Source organism: Neodiprion lecontei, chromosome 4 (genome assembly GCF_021901455.1).
Source record: "Neodiprion lecontei isolate iyNeoLeco1 chromosome 4, iyNeoLeco1.1, whole genome shotgun sequence".
Classification (NCBI taxonomy): domain Eukaryota; kingdom Metazoa; phylum Arthropoda; class Insecta; order Hymenoptera; family Diprionidae; genus Neodiprion; species Neodiprion lecontei.
The window spans coordinates 10,048,003-10,071,890 of record NC_060263.1 but is presented as its reverse complement, the minus strand read 5'-3'; the positions used below and the strand labels follow the sequence as shown (position 1 = coordinate 10,071,890).

Here is a 23,888-nt window from a genome sequence, read left to right as displayed (position 1 = left end):
AAAGGTAGGAGTACCACATGACCTTAAGTTGGCTTTTTCTGTAAGGTGAACCAGGTAAGGAATCAATAAATTGAATAATTGTGATTTAAGTACAAACGTTGGAGTTTCATGCGTAAAATGTGACGCGTGATCTCAAATTCTGTGTTTCTAAATACCGAGAGAAATTGCAGTTATTGTTAGCGGAACGGAACGGCGAAAGTTGGCGGGACGAGTGATCAATTTCGCTTGCGCAAGATTGATGAACCTCTATCGATCGGCGAGATCTTATCGCGCCAATATTTATGTCTGGAAGGCAAAGGGGTCAACTTACTCGAAACGGGATACGAGCTATCAAATTCTTTCGGGTCAAGTGGCGAATTGAAGTCAAGTTATTACGACGAGTCGTAGTCAGTCATCGGTCAATGGTCAGTCAACGATAAAAATCCCGTGCCTTTTTAAATCGCATTATCGATTATTTGAGATCTGTCCGGTGTGATCCGTATTACCGTCTGACGTTGAATATTTTCTATTATTCTGTCACGAAAATGAAAGTTGATCCATAGGATTTCCGTTTCATAGCGTAAATGAAGATGAGATAAATATAAATAATACTCACTCACCTTCGATTGATGTAAACAATTGACGCGTTTGTTTTACATTTTACATTGTACCTCTTCCGATCGGTTTGTCTTTGCATAATGAAACGTGTTTAATGCGGTGGTCATTGTGCATCCAAAAGTAGCTAATAAACCACGACTGTCAAGTGCTTTTTGTGTGAATACGAGTATTATTCCCCCCCTTGTGATACTGTGGTTTTATTATTGATAATTCCTTGTAAGATGGCGATTCAGCGGATTTGGTTCCAAATATTCATCGTTTAACGTATACGCTATAAGTACATTCAGATTTATTGTAGTTCTTTTGGCTGTAATTTGATTACTCATATTTTTGAAAATATTGTGGCTTACGTGAATTAACCTATTCGTACGTTTTTGTTTTGTTACAAAATATATCATTTGACAGGGGCCATCGAGAGCTGAAACGTTATGATTTTTTAACGCTCCTGTTGTTCGTTCTTACTGACCTACGACCGATATATCCGTACAAAATACGCAATTACATCTAAATTGAAAACGAAAGGTCGTGTACCTATTTTTAAGAAAATCGGCAGAAAATTGTGAGAGTTAAAAATTTTCTTGAAAAAAACTTGCGACGAATCTCCATCGAATAGTTGATGTTTTGTTCCTTAAGTTCAATCGAATCGATTTAAGGGTTCGATCGAAGTTCAGAATAAGGCAAGTGTACCAATTATTGACCATTTTATTTTCCAAAATTATAAATCGTTGGCTCAAGTTGTGAATTTCTAAATAACTAAAATTAAAACTAATTGCTTGAGGGTTAGACGCTAAAACTTTATTTTTTGGTAATTTTATAACTAAGGATTAAACGGATACAACCAAAAAAGGTGAATAATTGGTAGAGAGTCAATAACTGGTACACTTATCTTATACATAATCGAAAGTGGTGAAAGTTTGTAAAGTTTCTTGATATATCTCTACCGAATACTTCACGTAGCGCTAAAATTTCGTCCAAGTTGGTCAAGTATAAAAATTCGTGTCCTTATATGTGTGATGAAATGTGTTTTGGAACGGAAAATAATTTTTTTTTTTTTGTGACGTAACGTTTTACGCGATGATAAATATAACGGATACTCCGTTTTACGATCAATCCTAAAAAACAAGTAAATATTTAAACTTTAGTTGCTCATTAGTAATTGCTAAAACAGAATGTGAAAAAACGCCATCTATTCAAAGTGCATAAGTACACAAATGGTTTTTATCTTGATCGTAAGACAATAGAAGCTTAAAGCTTAACTTTCACATTTCAGTACACGTTAAAAGTGGTGCATATGATCAGCGGGTCGAAATTTATAATACCTACTCACTAAATATTTTACTGAATAACGGTACATCGGTTAGTTTGTATCAGACGAAATTACAGTTCAAATTTCAATCAGAGCCACTGCGGAAAATAAAATTACAGATAAGATCGTATTCAAACTACCAATCTTGGATACAGACTTTGGATGTAAGTGAGTACAACATTTTTTTACAGAAAATTCTGATCGCACACTCAGTTTCCGTTCATGCATTTCCAATTCTAAGTCCAGTTGTTCCAATTAGGTGACTGTGAAGCATGTTCGTTGGTACTGAACTGACGTGTAGTCCAGTCAAAATAGGTCTGAGTTAAAGATATTCGGGATGTGGTTGGATTTTAGCGCAAAGGCGGTTTCGACCTTCAGGAACTCAAATCTGATGTCATTTTGAACTACGTAGCCGACGTTTGGAGAAAACATCAAAATTTGAAGTTTTTTGTTTTTTTTTTTTCAAAAACTGCTATCGATAGATGAAAAATGACTTGACCGTCGCGTAGGGCGTAAAATTCTACATCGAATTATGTCCTCATATGTCGGAAACGGAGTCAGATTAAAAAATTAAGAAAAAAGAAATTCTGAGGAATTTTGACGAATAATTTCATTTTGTTTCATCATTTTTTTCTGCACTGAAATGCGTTCTAGTGGAAAGTTCGCCGGCTGGTTATCAAGGTCAGGCAAATTGACCGCTTGTTGTTTATCGATATAAATATTTAATTGAAGGGATCGCAACAATTTTGTGCCGAATCATCTCGATTAGACCTCAACAAAGAAGATCATGAAAATTATTGAAATATGAATAACCTGTACTTTATTGTCAATAAAAAATACACCGCAACGTTAAGTGTCTTTTGAAACATCACTGTGATCGGAAAGATTTTCATTCTCATGTCTCGTGCGTTACGTGTCAACAAAGAACAACAAAAATTGATAACGATAATCTTTCGGTTATCTTCAAAACGACGAGGGGATTTTTTTCTCTGAAACAAAACTGTACGTAGAAATATATTTTACACATGCGATGTACAGTACGAAGAGACGATTGAGTTTGGCAAATTATTTGTACGATTCTACGATACACATGGGTTTTACGTCGCGTTCGAGAGTTCCGCCGTTTCGTTGTTGTCAGAATAATACAGCAGAGCAAATTAAGCCAGCGATACATTAGCAAAGACAATTTCAACTTACGCACAACTGTGTCTCTGCGAACGGTGGGCATTTGCTCGAATTCCTCTGTCGTAATTAAATTAAGCCATAGCCCTCCCTGTTCAATTATCTTACAGCGAAAGCACTTGCTTATTAACAAGGTTGCATAGCGAACCTAAACTTATTCGCAAGCGTGTAACGCGGAGTGATCGATTACTTTCTTCTTTACGGAAGCGGACAGACCGAATAATCTGTAATTCATTCGTATTGCGTAGAAGAGACGAGCCGATCAAATCACGGGTTATAACAATAATTGAAATGATGACGAAAGGGTACGGAAAGTATGTGGAAAAATTAAAAAATATAAGGGTCACAATATCGAATTTTCAGAAAATCGGCAGTCTATATTTTATAAAATTTTTAAATACAGGGTCGAGGTATTGAAAAACCAAAATGAAGATGGGTCAAGTATGGAAGACCGCAATATAGTGTCGTCGGAATTCAGACGATTTACGTTTTGGCTTGCTGAATTCTTATGCACCTTGACGTTTCTACATTAATTAACAATGCTGCGTACATATGGCTATCTCAATTTTATAACAAATAATGAATACACGACATAGGATAGATAGTGATCTTTTTTTATTTTTTTTCAAACCCATTTTATTCAACCGTAAAATAAAACAAGTATAGCTAAAATTTGTCAGGCTAAATATACGTATAACTCTATTTTACACAACTAAACAACTGTGTCTGTAAACAAAAACAGTGTACAGATTTTTTTATGCTGTTTCTTATAGATTTTTACTCACTGAAACCGGGAAAAATAATCAAAAAGTTCCATCACGTCAGGTTTATTCATTAACTCGTGTTCGGAGTTTGGTTTAGATTGAAATTTCCGTTCAACTCGAAATCTGGTGTCCTATTCTTGCTTCTGAAAATCCTATGCAAAAGCGATTTCATACTTTCGTTTAATATGTATCAGAGTGAGATTCGAGACTAAATACAAGCAGGAAAACATAAAATGTTTGCAATCTGTTTTATACGATTACAAGTGACTGAGTGATAGTATTTTGCTCAGTGCATACCGTTTGAACCGAAATATTGGGACTATATCAGACATGTCTGGATATTCAGTGGTACTGATGGTTAGACGGTTGGCAGATCGGTGGAAGTTGGTACGGAACAATGGGAGATACGTAGAGTGACCGATTTTCACCGAAGTCACGAATCAATTCGAAGATTCGATAACATATTGATGAATAACAGTAATTTATTAAAAATATTTTCTAGTCAATAACGTGATAGTTCCATTGGGTAACTATTACGGCTAACAGCGCCATCAGGCGATCATTATTAACAGTTCTATCCAACGGCCATTTTGTGTATCGACTCACTTCGCGACTTTATGATCGCTTGCCGATCGAATACAGATTCAGACACATGCCAAAATCAATATGCGACGAGATTGCGATGGCAAATATCTGTGTTTCAAACTTGAAGTCGATTGGTATACTCGGTCGATTACAATCGTGCAACCAAAGCGCTCCGGCGTGAAAGAAGAGAAGAAAAAATATATTTCTTTTCATGATGTTTGACAGCTAATAAATACGGAACCACTTGACGGAATTTAATCAAATTTTAACACCGAGGTCATATAGACCGGTATTATCAACCGTATAAATGTCATTTGAAGATATTCACGCTTTCCTGAGCTAAGTCTAAATATATAGTCTCTGTTTTGGTCCGAACTTCACATATGTTATATGTAAGATACTTATAGTGAAAAAGATAGAAAATCCCGGCAGTCTAAAGGTTAATACTAACCGTATACCAGTATTTCAAAACGGCTTCTGCACATAGTTGAAGAGAAATGTTTGGCACATAAAGCGGCGGGTAAAAGTTACATGAAAAATCCACGATACAGATATTGTCTGTAAAACATCGTACCGAATTATTACTTTGACATCGTGATTTTATCAGCAAATGAGGTTACCAGATATCAATGTGATCTGCTTCATCATATGGCTCAACGAATTTCAGTTACTATTCTCACAAGTTCGGAAATAACGATATTTTCCGAAATTCCATTGTTATATTAACATTACAAACTTCGACCGCATGGAATTTTTAGTATGATTGACGCGATGTGTAAATCTTCGCACTTCGTTACTTTTTTACTTACTCTTGATGGGATAGGAAAACGCAACTAAACGCTATAAAAAAATAACCGATTCCTGATAATATTCTATAGGTTTGTCGCACAATTGTGACAGTCGCGTGAGTTTCGATGAAAGGCTTTTTTCCGTCTCGTTAGTATTTTACTTATTCATTATCAGGTAACGATCACCAAAAATTGCGTTGGTGTAAAATGCACGGGTGTGCCACTGCTTTGATAACATGTCATAAAGTCAATAGCAATAAACTAAGCACGTTTAAATAATACTTCGTGAAACTTGCATATGAATACGTTCTCATACGTATACTTGGTAAATAATAAATATACTGTTTACATTCTTGTATAATACTGACAATTAATATTTTGAGGCATAAACTTCAAATAAATAATGACTCGATTAGAACTCAAGTACAACATAGCAGCTTCTAGAAGATGGCAAATATAATATATTATAATCATGTATGCATAATTACTGTAACGTTACTAATTTCACCCTCATAGATATTATTACGAACTGTACGAGGGATGCTTTTAATTCGACCACGTTTCTCCTAATGCCTCTGATTGTGATTCATGATTTGAGAAATACGTCAGGTCTCTCCATGTACCTAAATTTTTGATCGCAAAGCAATCGACGACTGTTCTATCAACCCATTCGTGTTGCGTTGGTGTACAAAATTGCCTGGTTGTAATGTAAAACTCTCCCAACGACACCGAAGCATTAGATGCTTGATTATGCAACGGCCAATTGACATGAACCGATTTCATGAAATGATTTCGACTACGATTAATACTTTACATCGTTTACGGATGCATTACGGATGCAACAATACAATCTGTGCATTTTTCCTCTTCACTTCCCTTCGGTGCTGCTTCTTCCAGCATAGTTCCAGAGTTTTTGTCGTCTGGTACCTTTTATTGTAGTAATTTTTCTACTCCGTAAAATCTGAGTACTGTTCGTCTTATTTTGGCCAACACTTCCAAATTTGTCTATTCCAGTAGGTTTTTTTTTGTTTTTTTTTTTTTTATGTGGCACCAGTTTTTGGTTAACATGTCTTTTTTGCCTGACCTTTTTTGATTTCCGCAAGTAAACTAGTCGTTTCCGAGAAAATACAAGAAAAGAGCATTGAACTACAAAAATCTACACTTTTACATCATTTTTGTACCCTGATAGGAGAAAAACTTGTAAGCCATACTCTTGTAACGTTACATACAGTATCGTGTCCGCCATGGAGGCAAAATATTTTTCGCATCGCGAATTTGCAATATTCGTCTTCGTCTTGAACACGCACTTGCTTATGACTCACGTTTCAAACTTAAACTCTTACTTTGCCTCGTTGGTGGACAATCCACTATTTCAATACTTACTGCTACTCGACCGATAACATGAAGTTTAAGCTGGTAGCCAGGGTAAGCAGCCAAACTTGTTAAACTTTTTGGAGATAGAAAAATGCAGTTCAGTTTTATACTCACAATTCTACAAAAGTATCGGGGGTTCAAGGTATTTCGAAAACTTTTGATTTTCGGACTTCACCACCTTATTCAAATGAATATTAGATCGTTTGGCTGCTAATTCTGGTTACTAGCTTCATCCGCGTCCAGTAAGATGACTATTTTGACCTTCCTTCGTGCCCTTGCTACAAATTTCTGTGACGAAAGGGTTTAACGGTCGATGTTTTTGCGTCAATACTATTTAAACATAAGCCTGAACATATGCCAGGTGAAGGACGTCCATGTATTGAGAAAATTTGGAACTCTGATATCTGTTTGTTGAAATTACATCCGTCTGTAATTTTTGTTTCACGAATATGAATCTTGTAACGAAACGCCGAATGCACGTACACTGAATCATTTTTCGTATTCCGACATCCAAATTTATTAGGTACTCTACTCCAGCGTCTTTTTTATTCCGAATTTTGCTATTTATGTTTCAAATGGTCGTTTTCATTCATTACCGTACTCACTACTCCCCAGATGTGCTACTGCTTTTTCTACTCCTTCGGCACTTGTTATTAAAAGAGACTTCATACAATGGCAAAACACTTTGTTCAGCTGCGCGTAACGCCTCCATATCAATATCATTGGCGTGCATTCTAATAAGAAGTCTCTGTTTTATGATTGATCTCAGAGAAACTCATTTCGCAAAGTGTGCACAGCAGCTTATAGTCACAGAGATATTATGCTTAGGTTACTTGAAGTTGACGACAAGGTCAACTATGTACGCCAGGAAACACATTATTGTCATTAATTTTCGTTTTTGCGATATGGAATTACTAATAACGGAAATCCAATCGAAAACACCTCTTTTTACAAATGTCCATTTATGCATCTTTTCAATTACCGAAGATTTGCAACATTCAATAAGAGTTGATATCGACGTTACATCGTGCCATGAAGTAATCGCTTCAGCAACAAAGACCGTTCGCCCTTTACATCTCACTACAATAGCGAAGTAAATAATGTTCCTACAAATTAAATCTTCATCAAGTCCTGTTACATCCGCGTGCACGATAACTGTTTCTCTTGTATCCATTACATTGATTGTAAGTTGTTTTTCAGCGTGCATCATCATCACCGCATGTGGTAAATTAACATAATTTAAGTATGCATCTTTTTCTTGATTATATTGTAGCGGTAGTTGATTTACACGAGAAAAATCGCTTAATCCTGCTTGAATTATGCCGTTACATTTTTCTTCAGACTTAATTTTACGTAACACACTTGAACTTCACATTTTCGGCAAGTGCCCGTCTCCTCGTAATTCCATGTCAGTATTTGGAAATTATTTCCAATTGCATGTCCCGCATCCCAAGTCCGTAATAACTTATTCGTACAAGATGAATAAACCGTTGAACAGGCTTCTCTAGCCTGCACACGACGAATTTAAAAGTCTCATTGTGTCCGGGACTTGTCACAAACAACGCCGTTCGCCTTAATAAAATTGTAACGCACAAGAGCACCGTTATTTATACAACGTAATGTTGCACAACACCGTACAAAATTCGTACGAATCGATCATATCGTATTCAGCTTGGAATACTTGAGTAAGTATTTCTCAAGCTCCAAGCGAAATGTTATACATTTTTAGTGTTGCTGTTAACTACACGCACCTTGGCATTATTATTATACCGACTTTCTACATATTCATCGAAGCAGGCTGCTGTAGTATTGCCATATTTTTCTTCGTCTAATATAATGATGGAGGTGTCACGATATTTATACTCGCTATCTTCATCCGAAAAATTATAAACCGACTAACGACCTTGGTATGTATTTCCATTACATAGTAATAGCTGAGGAGAAATGAACTTATCGATCCATTCTTTTAAGATGCTTCCCAGAGTTTTCGAAGCATTCCGATCTCTGTCAGCATTATTGCATATAATAGAACTGCTTTCAATAAATTATATCGACCTTTTCATTATCACGATAGACAGTGCAATAATTCATATCGAGTGCATCGTTACTGCCAGTGCTTGTAGCAAAACTATTCTTACCGCTATCAAAATCGGTATCAAGTTTTTCACTGTAAGTATATATACAATATTATCACAATTGTAACTATCCTTATAACAATAATATCACAGACGTAGTTTTTTATTTCATTCGTCGTCGTTTTTCTCGCATTCAGTCTCACATCTGTTACCGCGATCATTGAACCGAAGTTTTTCAGGAGTTTTATGAAAAAGATCAGTCTCATATAGTGATTTTCGACGATAGCAGATTTTTACCGATAATCTTATTAAAATTTGTACTACGTTTCAAACCTTTTATCATTAAATCTATGTATTGTCACAACGAACCTGTTTCGTTGCTTTCTTTTAAGCAAATAATATCAGGTTTTGTCTCGCCCATTTTTTTTTTTTTTTTTTTTTTTTATAGATATATTAACTATTCCCTTGAGTTAATCAAGCAGAGTTCGGAATTAAAAACAGCTTTAACTCGTACAGACTGTTTTTCGACCTTATCAATTTTAAATTTTACAATGTGACTTCGAAACGCTGCGTTGTTTTCCCATGAGTAACGATATTTTCTTCTAGTCTTGTCCTTTACTTGCCTCTTAGTTTTTAGTGCAATCTGAGAATAAAAAAGAAAAAATTCTGATGCAATAAATCAAATTTCGAAATCATTGAAATAATGTATTCTCATGATCTAAGCGTATTTATATCTACCGTTTTAATCACAATCTTCTTGATTGTTCAACAAAAATCTGTGAAAATACCGACATGAGAAAATTTCGTATGTAATTCGTTAGCGGAATAGAAAACAACGCGAACTAGGATATAATAAGAACTTATCCCTCGTATTTGTGGATGACGTCACTTGATGTAACACGACATTTGTTTAAGTGAACAGACATCAATGATCAGAACAACGCTGTCTAGTTGCAGTGACTGAATTCTAATTTGGCGGCTATTGACTGCCGATCTAGTATGTTAAAGTGATTCTTGTTTTTCAAATCCAATCACCGCTAAAGGTTGAATCCTTTTCAAATCCTGCAGACTCTTACAGATTGAAACATCTTGAATCTTCTCGAATAAGAAAATGTCATTCTTTACACTATAAATTACACGAAAGAGATTTAGAGTTTTTTGTTTTAGAACAATGTTTATTACCGTTTCGCGTGTACTTTCAAACTTTTATTCAAATATATCGTTTACTGAAGTTTAGAACAGCAATTTAATTTCAAACAGGCATAACTACTAGAAACATGGTCGGCAATACGTCATTTTTTCTTCTTATTTGCAGGGTAAATCTTAATTACGCGAGATTTGTTTTTCGACACTCTTGCATTGAAAGACCTCTTTAATGCACCATGCGCAGGTGCCGGAAGTTCTCTTTCACAAACATCGTGCGAGTATGCTCCCACAAAGTCAACAGCCTGCGAAAACTGACACGCGTATGCCAAGGAACACCCTTGGCATCTAAACAGATGGCGTGCAAAGTGACACTCCGTTGTAATTGTAAAAAAAAACAGAATCCAACATTCGTGCCAAAGACAGCAGTGCCCGACAGTGTTGTGCGTTTTCTCAATTAATTATATGCCAATTGCAAATTACAAATGTAACTTTTTACTGAAAGTAAGAAAATTACAAATTACAATTTCAATTTGTAATGAAAAAAATTTCAATAACAAATTACAAGGGTAATCAGTGTCGATTTTTCTTTGAATAAAAAATTTCGAATGTAAGTAATATCGAGTTTTCTTCCAATTACAAATTACAAATTTCGAACATAATTAGTATCAATTTTTCTTCTAATTACAAATTACAAATGTAATTAGAATAGTTTTTTTTCCTAATTACAAATTACAAATTTCATTAGAATCATTTTTTTTTTTTTCTTTTTTCTATTTACAAACTAAATATGTAATTAGGATCAATCTTTCTTTCAATTACAAACTGCAAATGTTATTAGGATCGAATTCCCCCAGAATTAAATATTGAAAATATATTTAATATCATTTTTCGAACTGATTACAATCACACCTCGGGCATTTATAGGTCATTCTAAAGAAATATGAGTAACCTCGAAAATGTACGGATCATTCCATCAAAAAGTCAATGACTTTGGCTATGCGTGAAACTTTCTAAAAATATATGACTGACTTCGTGCATTTGTAGAGTATTTGTGGGTCATTCCATGTAAAAATAGATTCAAGGACTCGAAATTTATAGAGTTCAGAGCTTTTCGAAAAAGCTGTGTTTTCATAATTTAAGATATCGGGCTTCAATTTTCTGCAAATTACATTGCAGGATGATTGAAATTGTGAAATTTATTAAAAAAAAAACAACAAATAATTTACGAAAAAGTGAGTGCAAGCCTGAAACAAGCTGCAAGTTTAAATTTAAGTTTAATTACTGTAATTCAAGTAATTTAATTACATTCCCAAAATATTTTTTAAAACAATATTTAATAATATCAATTACGTTTTATTCTCAGCATCAAAGTCAGCTTAAAAGTCGTTCACATTTCATTCGGATAACCCAAAAGTCATAAGAATTATTAATACTTACAGGGAATGTATACCCATGTATACTGAAAATTATACATATTTTTTTAAAATGATAATACTCCGAGTTACCGATATACATGGAATACCATGGAATACATACCTGAAGTCATTGACATATAATACGTTGAATGATCGATATATACTCGAATTTATCGAAAAAAGTTAAGAGGAAGTTTTTGTAGAGCGTTCAATGTTCTACAAAAATACTCGTTTGCCATTGCCATATATGAACTGGCATAGAAACAAAAAAAATTAATTGCAAAACGTGCCAAAACGTCCCCATGTTATTTAAATGGGAAATGTATCGTCTTTGTGGCACGGTTCAATATCAATATTAACGGCTTATATGGGTCTGATATTTTTATTAGGTCACGAACTAAAAACTTTAGGGGCGCTGCAAGGTCAAAAACCAAATTGGTAAATAGCGGACACCCTACTGTATATGTATAGTAAAAGAGGGGCAGGAGCGTAACAAGCGCTGAGGCGTCTGCCGGACGAATCCGAAACGTTTTTTTCGTTTTTGGGAGTATATGCGACATTAAAAATTTCTGAAAACAGGTTTTTGGTAATCCCGGCAGCCATACGAAAGGTTTAAAAAAAACAGGACGGGTTGCACTCCGGGAGTGCCGGCAGAAGTGAAAACTTAACCATCAACGTTGTGCGTTTTTGAATATTTTGGAACGGTTAGGGAATAATTTCGCAGGAATTGTATTATTTATCGGTATAAAAGTACTATCATTTACGTGGTAAAATACAATATTCATTTATTGCGCTATCGTAGACAAACATGACAATTTATATTACATAAATAATATGCCCCGTGATTCTTTAGAGACAAGCCCAAGAACATCGTTATTGGAAAACTTTGATATCTCTACACAGTGAGATGAAATCGTGATCATGAGGAAATAAAATACGAAACTTTTCAAAGTTTTAAGGAATTCGCGTGAAAGACGAAGAAGCGAGTTAAATATACACTCGAAATATTTTGGCGCACTTGTACAGAGTTATTTTTAGCCCACTTTACGAGACAGATTTTGAACAGTTTACAGATAGATACCGCATATTGACCTCTACAGTAATCGCGAATATTTGATACTAGTATGAAATTTTATTTACATATTCGTCGGAGTAACGATGAATGTTGTAGGTCAGTTACACTCCCAGTTAGCGAACGGAATAATTAACCGAGCCAATGTCCATACAATTGGCAGATTGTTTGAAATAGCGTGGCTTCGTTCGTTAATCAGACTATCGTAATACTGTCGTAAGAGAAAAATGTCGAGTTACAGTCGACGGTTGTCAAACAAAAATTGCAGCTTCCGGTGAAATGAAAAAATTTGCAAGTATGCGAAAAAAATGACAAAGCAACGAAATTTCAGGTGTATTCGATTTCAATTTATGACTTTTGTAAACTTTTGTTACGTTTAAAACAATTTTTCGTACTTCTGAAACCATTGCTTGACAACGTTTTTGTGTCAACACTTTTAATGTAAATTTCTGAAGTGAATTCAAGTTTGATTCGAGAGTAAAGCCATTCATACTTCCGTTTTACCGGAATCTGAAATTTTCAGACCGAAGCCTAAACTCATGTCGGAGAGTAAAGTAACCCCACAAGGACGCAGACACCGAGATGGATTAACATTTTATGGGAAAATCGTGGTTTATTGGTGTTTTACGATACTGCGTTGGATATGAATCAACGGAACACGGATGGCCAGGTGGCCTAGAACTACATTTTGTTGCTGTCCAATATTTGGCTTGTTAACAAGCCAGATGAAAGACGAAGAAAAATGCGATTAAACTATACTGTCAAGAAAAATGACGAGCCCAAAGTGAAAATTGTTAACAATTTCGTTACGAGACAGTCGGTCATTGCGTATTCGTAAGAAATGAGGTTGAAGTTTGAAACCTTAACGTAGCGATGCATTGTTAAGAAAAATTCTTATTTCGCGGTTTAAGATTGTCTAAATTTCATTAAAAATCATATCGAATAATATGCGTATAATTTGGAAATTCAAGTTCTTCAAAGTCATTTCAAAATTACGACATAGTGATTTTTCTTACAGTATCTCGTCGCGTTAATTTTACAAATTTAAACCCTGTCATCGGATTCATATAATTGTAAAAAAAAACGAAGAAATTTGCCATCGAATTCACTACAACTCTAATTACACCAGGTGCGCTTCTTGGTTTTCAAATCTACAATTTACATTGCAAGATAGTTTTATTTTTGCATTTCACCAACTTGCTTCTGCATGACCTACGTAACGTGCTTCGGTATAATTTTTTTGCTCTGTATTTTTCTATTTTTACATACCTGTCGATGTGATCCATTCTCGGCATCGTCACCGTCTGAGACGAAAAACATATAAATTCATTTTTTGATACTTCACATATCCTGATCTGCTCGTACGTTTATCGATGGTATTATTTCGTTTGATTCGCATTAAATTTCTATAACATCCTTCGGTACCAAGAGGATGAAGCAATGGATGATAAATCCACGGTTTCAACATTAGAATCCATGGAATAAACACTTCTGATTTTCTTGTAGCCTTACCGTATACGAACAGTAACATAAACTTCTCGAATTTTTTCAGCTACCGTAGGTAAAAAAAAAAACGGCAGCGGCTTAGTTACGTCTCTGAAAGCTGTAACGTCGATCATCTAATCCTTCCTCGGAATTGAAAACTGAAAGCTTTAAAATGGCAGTTTACCCAACGCAGCCAACTTATTCTCTCCATTCCCCCAATGAGGATACTAAAGCCTGAATTGAATCAAGCGTCAGATATTTTTTAAATGGGTATCTTGTGTTCAAGTGAAAGCTTCACGGTATAAGAGGAAAATCATTTTCTAACGTTTCGTATTATAAATTGCAGCAAACAACAACTTTTTCATTCTGCATTGTAATTTATCAAATTTATTTTCATACGAACGATGTCTTTTTCTCGAACGATATCAGTGTCTTGGGTTCAAATTTCATATCGATATAAATTTTATCGAATTCTTTGCAACCTCCCACGTGCAGTTGTTTACTTTAACATTGAAACCTCGCGTAACGCGTTTTCGATCATAACGCGGCACGAATCACTTATCGCATCTTTATTTCTCAGAGTGGCGACAAATCAACTAAAATAAAAATTTCTAAATTATTTCCCTATCTTTTTCCCACGAGTCTTAGGTAGCTTTTACGAAAAAAAGCTCCAGATATTTCGTAAAAGCGGGAGAGAAATTGCACAATGCCATTTCCGAAAGCGAGTTTAGCTTAATTTACGAAGCATGGTTGAAGTTTGAAAACAATTTGCTTTTTTTAAACTACTTTTACCATGTCGACACTCGTAATTCTGTAAATTCTTCACCGTTCGTGAAGTATTCTACGAGAATGTCTTTCATTCACAAATGCGTGTATTAGCGTTTCTTTCGGATCGTTTGAAACGTCGTCAATCCTGCAGTCCCTTACGAATGTCCGTGAGCACTCCGTTCCACGATCCTGAAAACGCGTCAAATTCTATTTCGAGTCAAATGTCAATGAGTTACGTCAAATTTCGATAAAAATTCCGACACGCCGTCAATAACAGGTCAACGTACGAATAAATTGTCACACATCGAATCCAGACCGTTGGATTCGATTGGACGCGTACTTTTTAGGATTGGACGAACCATTCGGCGCAATAAGAGACAAAAGCCATTTCCTGTTGAACCCATAAAAAAATGGAGAAAATAGGAATAAGCGTAAAAAATATCTAATAAAATTCGATCAATAGTTCAACAGTTGTCGTTGAAAAAACTGTTTGTATATTATTGGTGTTACGAAAAACGAGGTACGCCTAATCATTTTGCGCTATTGTCGATCCCTTTTTGGTTATTGCAACGCGAAATCAGTTCGTTCGATTGACTCTACTTTTTTTAGTTAAATAAGGCTTTAACATCAACTTATTGTTCCACAAGCCATTAAATTTTCGCAACAGTAAGGAGAAAATCTAGCAACAGTGATCGTAATGAGAAAGAATAGTAACGGATACTAGACTTTCCGGTAACAGCTGGAAAATTAATTTTCATTTTCTACCTAGAACTATATTTTTCGATCGTGGTAAAAAATGAAAACAGTCAAGTGCCGAGCGGTAACCGGAATTAAAAATTTCTCTCGGTGCAGTTTGCTGAATTTCAAGTAATCCTAAAGTTGCAAAATAACCACTTTTAACCCAACAAACTTCAGGCTGACATTTCAATCAACGTTAATACGTTTCGCTGCTAACTCTTACCGCTGTGCTTCAGCTTCGTAATGGAAAATCCCATTGACAGATTCCAACGTAGCGCGTGAAGCAATTAGTAGATAATACGAAGAACGTAGGTAATCCCTTCGAAAACGGTTCGATGGATTTCTCAACGTCCAAAAGAGCGAAACACAGCCTTGCAAAGCTCGGGCCATTCTTACCGATTTTCAGAAACGTGTTCGATTATGGTTTGATGATATAAAAGGCCAACGCGAAGCGGGACGCGGAAATATTCTTTGAAATATTTTGTCGAGTTCTCAGGATTGCTAGAATAGCAAATCGTCTATTATCAAAGGGATTTCTCATTTCGGTGAAAAAATGGGGAAAAAAGTAACACTTTTCGCGGTTATAGATCGGAAATATTGAGCAATCGGAAAGCCGGAAAATTAGTAAAAAGTAGATGACGAGCGAAGCATTTTGTGACTACTTCGATAAAGTTATTCATCCATTTTTCTCGTGGACAATACTATGAAGTAGCTATTGTAGCGTTCTTGATCCCGAGAAACGGAATTTGTGGAATCAAAAGAATATATATGTTGCCTGTCTTACGATTAATCGAAAACGGCAATCGCGATCCACGAAGTGAGATTTTGATTTAATCGACTAAATATGGCGCTCAACATTCGAATACACGAAAAGTATATTTTACAGTTGAATTAAGTCACACATTTTTCAACTCAATATTTTGGCCCAAATTTTGTCACTCGGGACTTTTTCGAGTCGCTGCTCACGAATCTCGGGTTAAAATTTGACAATTCCTAAATCCAAGATGGAGTATCCAATATGGCGGGTGTAAAATCGAAAAGACTATAAAAATTTGATGATTCTGGCCGAAAGTTAGATTTTTCCATTTCTTAACAGTCGTTCGAAGTAAGAAAAATTATTTCAAGTTGTAAATATAATAAACTGTGATAAGGCTAGGACTTGGAAATTTTTGCGGTGCATTTTTGCTCAAAGCATCCCGCTGTGACTGAAAGGGTTAAATGAGAAAAGGTGTCTGCAAATTCGTATTTGATGTACGTGATGAATATGTTTGGTTCATTACGCTAAATATTAAAAAACTTTAACATCGTTTCTCATTCATGCCGAGTCAAACAAATACTCATCACAACTCCATAATACGAATTTCGTCGAAACATGAGAGTTTGTAATTAATATTTTCATTTGTTCGAAACAAATTATATACGGATGATAAAGAACAAAGTTGAATGTTTTTATGAAACGAATATCGCATTGGTGTAACCCATTATAATGAAACACGCTGATTAAATCCAGACAACATTTTGATTGTATCAGCTGATAGTTTTGACCGAAACGTTGTCTTGAATAAACTAGTCAAAATTTCTCACTCCGGCCAATTTATTGTTCATTCAATGTACCTAATTCATAATATAGCAAATTTTTTTAGCTGTGCACCATAAATTTGTATTAAACAAATGTTATATCTTACATCGAGAGAATTTTTCTACTTCATTTCCTCAATACGTTCCATATTTTTGGTAAGCTCGCCAATTCAATAAAATAATGAATTGATTCAAATAACCCATTTCTTCGAAATTATTATATTATTAATTTGATTCAAACGAACATAGAAAAACTGTAAGAGTTCATACGTACAAAAAAAGAAAAATTATTCCTCTGAGAAAATATTTAAAAAATACAAAAAATCAACTCTCCACTCTGAACTATGGCTTCAAATGTTTGTTCTGGGACCTGGAAATTATGTTAATTTTTGTAAAAAAAAAATACTAAAAATGTCGTCTTTTTTTAGGACCATAAAAGGGTTTGTAACATTTTTAAAAAAAGAATGGTTGGGACGAAAGATCTGAAAAAAATGGTGAGTGCTTTTTTTAGGTTGTAGAATCATATAAAAAATAATGAAACAAATTGGCGGGGGTCAGGGAAAATGTCCTCTCAGTTGGCATGGAATTCCTCACATACACTCAAGTCGGCCGAGTGTGCAGTAATTAATTCAGCAAAATATAGCGTTACAGTATTACCAATTCGCTAATTACGTAAACTCAATACGCGCACTTCTGAAACGTTTCGGCTGAACTAAATAATGTAATATTGACGCGGGCGCCATTTCTCATTAAGCTTGTGACTAATGTAAATTCGATATTGCCGTTGATTAGGGAAATTCCACAAACGCGGTTATCAGTAAAATTATTACATGATCCAAACAGCGAATTTTATTTTAAAAAATCGGGAAATAAGCGAACACGTGACTGCATCTATTGTAACAACTCCGAATAATGAATTCGTAATGACAAAGATTTGGTCCCGGCAACGAAATTTCAGCGTTAGAATACATCAGTGGAGGCCCTTCTAATAACTGTTCATCTTACTTCTCTTGCGAGATAGGATTTTTAACGCGTCACAAACAGTATTTTGCCATTTCAAAAAAAATTTTTTTGTACATTTACGATATAACATATTATTTGATAGCGATAATTAATTAGCACTCATGATTTCGTAAATTTCATTAACATTCATCCACGTAATAGATTTAGTGATCTGTATAAAGTAATTTGATTGAATCTATCAGAGCGTATTCGATATTTTGTTAATACCGTTAAAAAAGTATTATTTCACGAAATTGACCAAATTAAAATCGACATTTCGTATCCATCAAGTATCTGCATTTTATTTAATTAAATTAAGGCGCTTACAACATGCGCCTACAAATGGATTTTTTTAAAGAACCAAAGTTTTCCCTTGCAGAAGTGAATAAACGAAATGGAAACATGTCAGAGATCAGGAGGAAAACAACGCGGAGATAAAAACTAAGGTTGGCCAGTCACATTTCACATTTATCGTATGGTTGCCACCACAACCTCATTATAACATACCACATCGATACTGTACACATGCGAATATGGTTTAAAGTGTTTCAAGTATGCGCGGTATTCTTACCTCTTTAACATTAACGAAGTACAATAACGACTGTAAGATCATGGCTGCTTAATAAAAGTCATGCGTACGCAAAGAGGACGCTCAAAACAACAAGGTTGATGTTGGACGAGTGTCGGAATAAGAGAATAAGAGAAGAGAGAGTGAGGAACGAAAGAAAGAAAGAAAGAAAGAAAGAAAGAAAGATGGAGAGAGGAGGGAGGAAAGGACCGAAGAAAAGACAGCGAAATAGGCAAGTTAGAGAGGGATTAGTCAGTCGGCCAGGGAGGAACGTGACAAAGTCATCAAAGCATTTATCCAAAAAACCATTAATTGACTCTCCCTCCCTCCCTCCCGCCCTCCCTTTTAATACGAGCAACTAATAGCGAGATGAAAGAGGAATTTAAGGGGGGGTTTCAGCGTAAAAAAAAAAAAACACTTTTTTTGTGAATTTTTTTAAAAGGTACGGATTGAGCAAATTTATTCAAACCTTTTGTACATTATTAAGTATACTTTTAACAATATTTTGTAATTTTTTCATGCGGAAATATTTAAAAACAAGCCGGTGACCGAGGTTGCCCCGGAACGTCTCAGAAAAAAAACAATTTGCGGTGTTCACTATATCTCGGTCGGAAATTATCTGATATCAAAAATCATTAAAATTACAACATCGATTATTCAAATTCAGACTGCAAACAGGTAAAGGATATGTAACAAAACCAAGTATAGAATCGTCCGGATTCTCATGATTTTACATATGTTTTGGCTTTCTACATTCGTCTTTCTAAAGTCATTTTGGGTATTCGATGTTCCGGTCTAATCAATCCTTTGACCTTTCTATATTTTGGATCTTCTGTATTTCAACTCGTTGCCTTTTTAAATTTTATGATACAGATTTTGAAATCTTTGAAAATTTGATATTGCGACTTTTTTTCTGATCTTTATACATTTTAACTCCCATCCATCATACCGGATACAAAAGAATGAAAAGATAACATATAGTGGTCGCGCAGAAAAATCATGTAGAATAATTTGAAATCATTACGAGTCATGAAATCACCTAGCTAATCATACGATCATTGAAATATTTATTCGCCTACAACACTAAAGAAAATTTAGCTAAAAAAGATATCTATATCAGTCACAATCGGAAAAAAGAATTGTTGGACCAACTAAAATTTTTTTTTTCTAGAGTTGATATTTAAATGAATAAATTTTGATTCCATACACCGATCAATGACCAAAATCTTTAATTATTAATTTTAAAGTTTGCTTTTGTCTTTCTAACGTTGACAAATCACTCTTGAAATTTTTCTAAACTATGACGAGATTGAAGGTAGTAGCGTTGGCGTAACAAAACTTTAGGAAAAAAAATCATCGCTTTGGAATCACTTTGGTTTTGAACGAGATGGCTTTTCAAAGAATGAGCACGTTATGCTTCGTTACGGATTAATCAAGTTCTGACAATCCTTGAGTTGTGTAAAATTATTTTTCCTAAACATGCACCGTTACGCCAACGTTACTAACTTCAACCTCATAAACTATCACCTCTCTGCAAGTAAGCGCCGATGGGTTATAAACTGTATATATCCTAACAATGGCTAGAAGTTTGAAGATTCTTTTCATCCGCCGGGCCAAAAACTAAATTAGACCGACAGTTTCCATTCGCGCAATGGTGGGATTCGCCATTTTTAGAGAATTAACAATGTTTATCAAATGCGAAATAAAACAGTCTAAGAATAGTCTAAAACTATGAGTTTGAAGTTCCTAACGTTGAAGTAACGATGTATTCTTAGAAAAAATTGTATTTTCGCAATTTGAACATTGTCAAAAAGAATTCTCATATTTCGCAAAGTCCCAACTCAACGCCCGTAAATTTATTTAAAAATTGTAACTTGGTGATTTTTTTCTCAATATCTCGTCACGTTAACGTTATTAATTTCAAACTCGTCTAACACTCAATGGAAGATGATTTAAAACCGACGACAAAATCGACGGTTGGGTGTATTTGGAGTGGAATTTACCAGACACACGGATAAATAATATGGTATAAATGAACTAAACATAGTTAGGATAAGGATTATCGTCATGATAACATGTGTTACGGTTCAGACGAGTGAAAATTTGTATAATGTAGACAAGACGATAGATATATTGTACAGTGTATATAACTAAAACATTGACCTGGTTATCTCTGCGAAGAATTAATCGTTTTTATGTGAAATTCTGGTCAGTTCGATGCGTTATATATTTTGTAATAAAGAAAACCACTGTGTGCGGAATAAAATATGCTACATTTGTGGTAAAAAATATAGTTGAAATGGGTATTTTTTAAAAAAATCATCACGCAGTGTCTTTTTTTCCAACAGTTTTGAGTAAGACCTGCTCTTTTTTTTATCTCCGTGTAATTCGATCATTACCAGGTTTATTTGATTACTTGATTACTTGATTACCGGAATTATTATCTCTTGCCGAGACATAGTGAAACAACTTGAAAAGCGTTGCGTTTGCGAAATATAAATACTGCGTATGCTTGTACGACTTTCAAGATTTCTGCGTCTGCAGAAATAAATTTCTGTAAACCGTAGCTTTCGAAAGATCATTCTGAGAGCAATGTTGTCTGATGGCGATGTGTAAAGTCTATTTTCTGCTAAATTAATACTTTAGAGCAAGCGGTAGTTTGCCAGGAAAAATCACACATTCACAGAATGTTGATGAAGAATTTTAGCATTCCTTGTTCATTGATTGCGCAAAAGCAAAATTTATTCGAGAACACAGGAATTTTACTGCTTGTTAATTAAGACTGCATTGTTGAAAAAAAAATTCCAAGTTGACAACCAAATGAAGGAAAAAAAAAGTCTGATACAACTTTTCTACCCACAAATGATCTTTCCGGGTTGAAGTTAGTAGCGTTGTCGTAACGAAACATTGGGAAAAAATTATTATTTTCTTGATCGATAGGGTGACCACAAATTTTTGCGGAAAAAATTCCATGATATTACCAGGTTTTTCAGGACCTAAGACCTAATTTTCCCGAATATTTTCCCAGTTCTAGCGAGTTACTAAAACCACCTAAATCGTTTAGCTTATTAAAACACTATGGGGCCATTCAAGTATTAGCTAACGATAAACTGCAGGGACAGGCCAGTCAGAGAAATGTTATCAAATGCTACCCTATAGCAGTAGGCATTCCAAGCAAACGTTAGCTAATATAGGAAATTAGAAGTGCGTGCTCAAAGCCAACACGCCGCCTGTTTCGGAACGATAAGAAAAGAAAGATTAAACGGAGATGTTGATAATGCATTAATTGCTCAATAATAATATATTAGCGCGTATAATGTTTATTGCATGCATTTAAAAAGATAGACAATACATAATATATTTAACACACAATGAGCAATGAATTCACGTTTCACACAACACGTTAACGTGCAATAATAATTAATAATGATTAATATTTAATAAAGTAGGAATGAATTGATCAGGATATGACTACAAATGGCATTTCTGTCATTCCCATACAATAAATCGATTTTCCAATAAACTTCTCAAAAAGCTTTAACTGACGTAAAAACAGTAGTGGGCTAAACAAACAAACTTTACTAATCGTTATCACTAGGGGTGGGATGCAAAAATTGCCAAAAAAATGCGTGAGTTAATACTTAATCGATTCAAATTCAATTCGAACTGAAGGAAAATGTAATTTACAAATAAAGTCAGTTTTCTCGACGGCAAAAAGTAAACTCATTACCCCAAAAAATGATTTCCAATTCCAAAGATAGAAAACTGATATTTTCCGTTTGTTCCATGACCAAATTAAAAATTCCCCAACAATTTCAGGTCTTCCGTGAACCCTTTTAAATATCCAAACATTTCCAGGTTTTCGAGGTGTGTGGCTACCCTGATCGAGCTGAAGATTCTCAATAACTGGCAAACCCGGTAATAGGCATGTTTTACATCGCTCGGTGAAGAATACATCAGACCAAATTAATGTAACGTAATAATGACACGAGGCTGAAGTTAGTAACGTTATTGTAATGATTAACGTTTTGGAAAATCGTTATTTCACAGTTCCAGGCATGTCCGAAATTCAGTAAATCGTAATACGGCAAATTGTATTTATCTTTTGAAAACTTAACTACTTCAAAGTCACTACAAACTTGCAAAATAGTAATTTTTCCCCACCAACGTTGCGTTACGTAGACGTTACTAACTTCAGCCACACAATCATGACACTGAGAACGTGACAGGGTGAGAACCTGAGCAAATGCGTTGAGGAAAAGTGAACCGGTATGAAAGGTACGCGAACCACGAGTTCCACATGCGTAGCATGTTCAATGACGCATCAGGTGTCAGTCACCTCAAAACAAGGTTCGCGTAAAGTCGAGCTCGCATTCTCATCGTCTGCATTAGCGCCGCTTCGCAAGGACGAAACGCCGAGTTATTAAAGCGAGTTCCAGTGCAGAGGTGAAGTAACAGATCGCAGAGCGGTCCGTGAAATCACCTGCGACGGGAGCACATGGAGATGACGAATAAATAGGTTTAAAAAAATAAATAAATAAATAAATAAAAAAGCAAAGACTTTTTTTCCCTTCCTCATAACCTAGAAAACTCACCCAATGTCGGCACGGAATCAGTATCGGAGCTGCTGCAATTCGCTGTAGAAACAGGTCCTCCGCCAAATATTCCCAATCTCTGCACTCTGGTCACTGTCAAAAATAACACTAGCCACGATTTCTCACACGCTTTACTAGTTCGCGCGAAACGAAGAACTGACGGATATGTACACTCGATACCTTACTGCCCGGCAGATCAGCTGCGACTAACTTCTACAACCCCAGCGGCTCTGAGACGAACTCCGTCGCCAGACGGGATCCGGGAGAAACGATAAGCCGAGTTGCAGCGATATTTTGGCAGTCCGTCCGTCGCTTCTGTCGGTCACCGTCGACTGGCTTGTTGGTAAATGGACAGCGAGCGAGCAGCGCGACTTGTTCACTTCGGTCGGTAAGTACCTGTGCAGTTTCCGACAATACATCTTCCATGAACGTCGGGTATTATTTTCATTGGCGGTCAGCAGCGCTCCGTCGATCAGTGAAGCGGCGGCGCGTCAATTAGGGCGCTATATAGACTTCGGAGCATAGACCATGCATATACTTATAGAAATAGACTGCGCGGTAGGGACGACCACTAGCTACTACTCATCTCTGCTAGCTAAAAGTAATCGATGCAGCGATTAATCGAGTCCAAAAGAACAATCGAATACGATTCGATGGAATCGGAAAAAGTTATCGATCGATCGATTATTTCGTATTTTTTTTCAAACGTTGCACATGAAACAAAACTTCGTAAACTTCAGTACGTAATCTTAATAGCGGAAAAGTTTTTTTTAATAATTTATAGTTTCATCAAAAATATTTTTACAATTTCTGGTGAAAATATTCATCTATCCTTCACTTGTCATTTCAA

The 23,888-nt window shown here is 35.3% G+C and overlaps 1 protein-coding gene across 5 annotated transcripts in view; it reads right to left on the bottom strand.

Moving 5' to 3' along the window:
• Positions 1-23,257, bottom strand: part of LOC107220973 (protein-tyrosine sulfotransferase) — a 280,227-nt gene extending 256,970 nt beyond the window's left edge. For all 5 annotated transcript variants that reach the window (XM_046739179.1, XM_046739181.1, XM_046739175.1 and 2 more), the window contains exon 1: positions 23,039-23,257. The gene's annotated coding sequence lies outside the window, so the exon portion shown is untranslated. The remainder of the gene's footprint in view (positions 1-23,038) is intronic.
• Between the last annotated feature and the right edge of the window lie 631 nt (positions 23,258-23,888).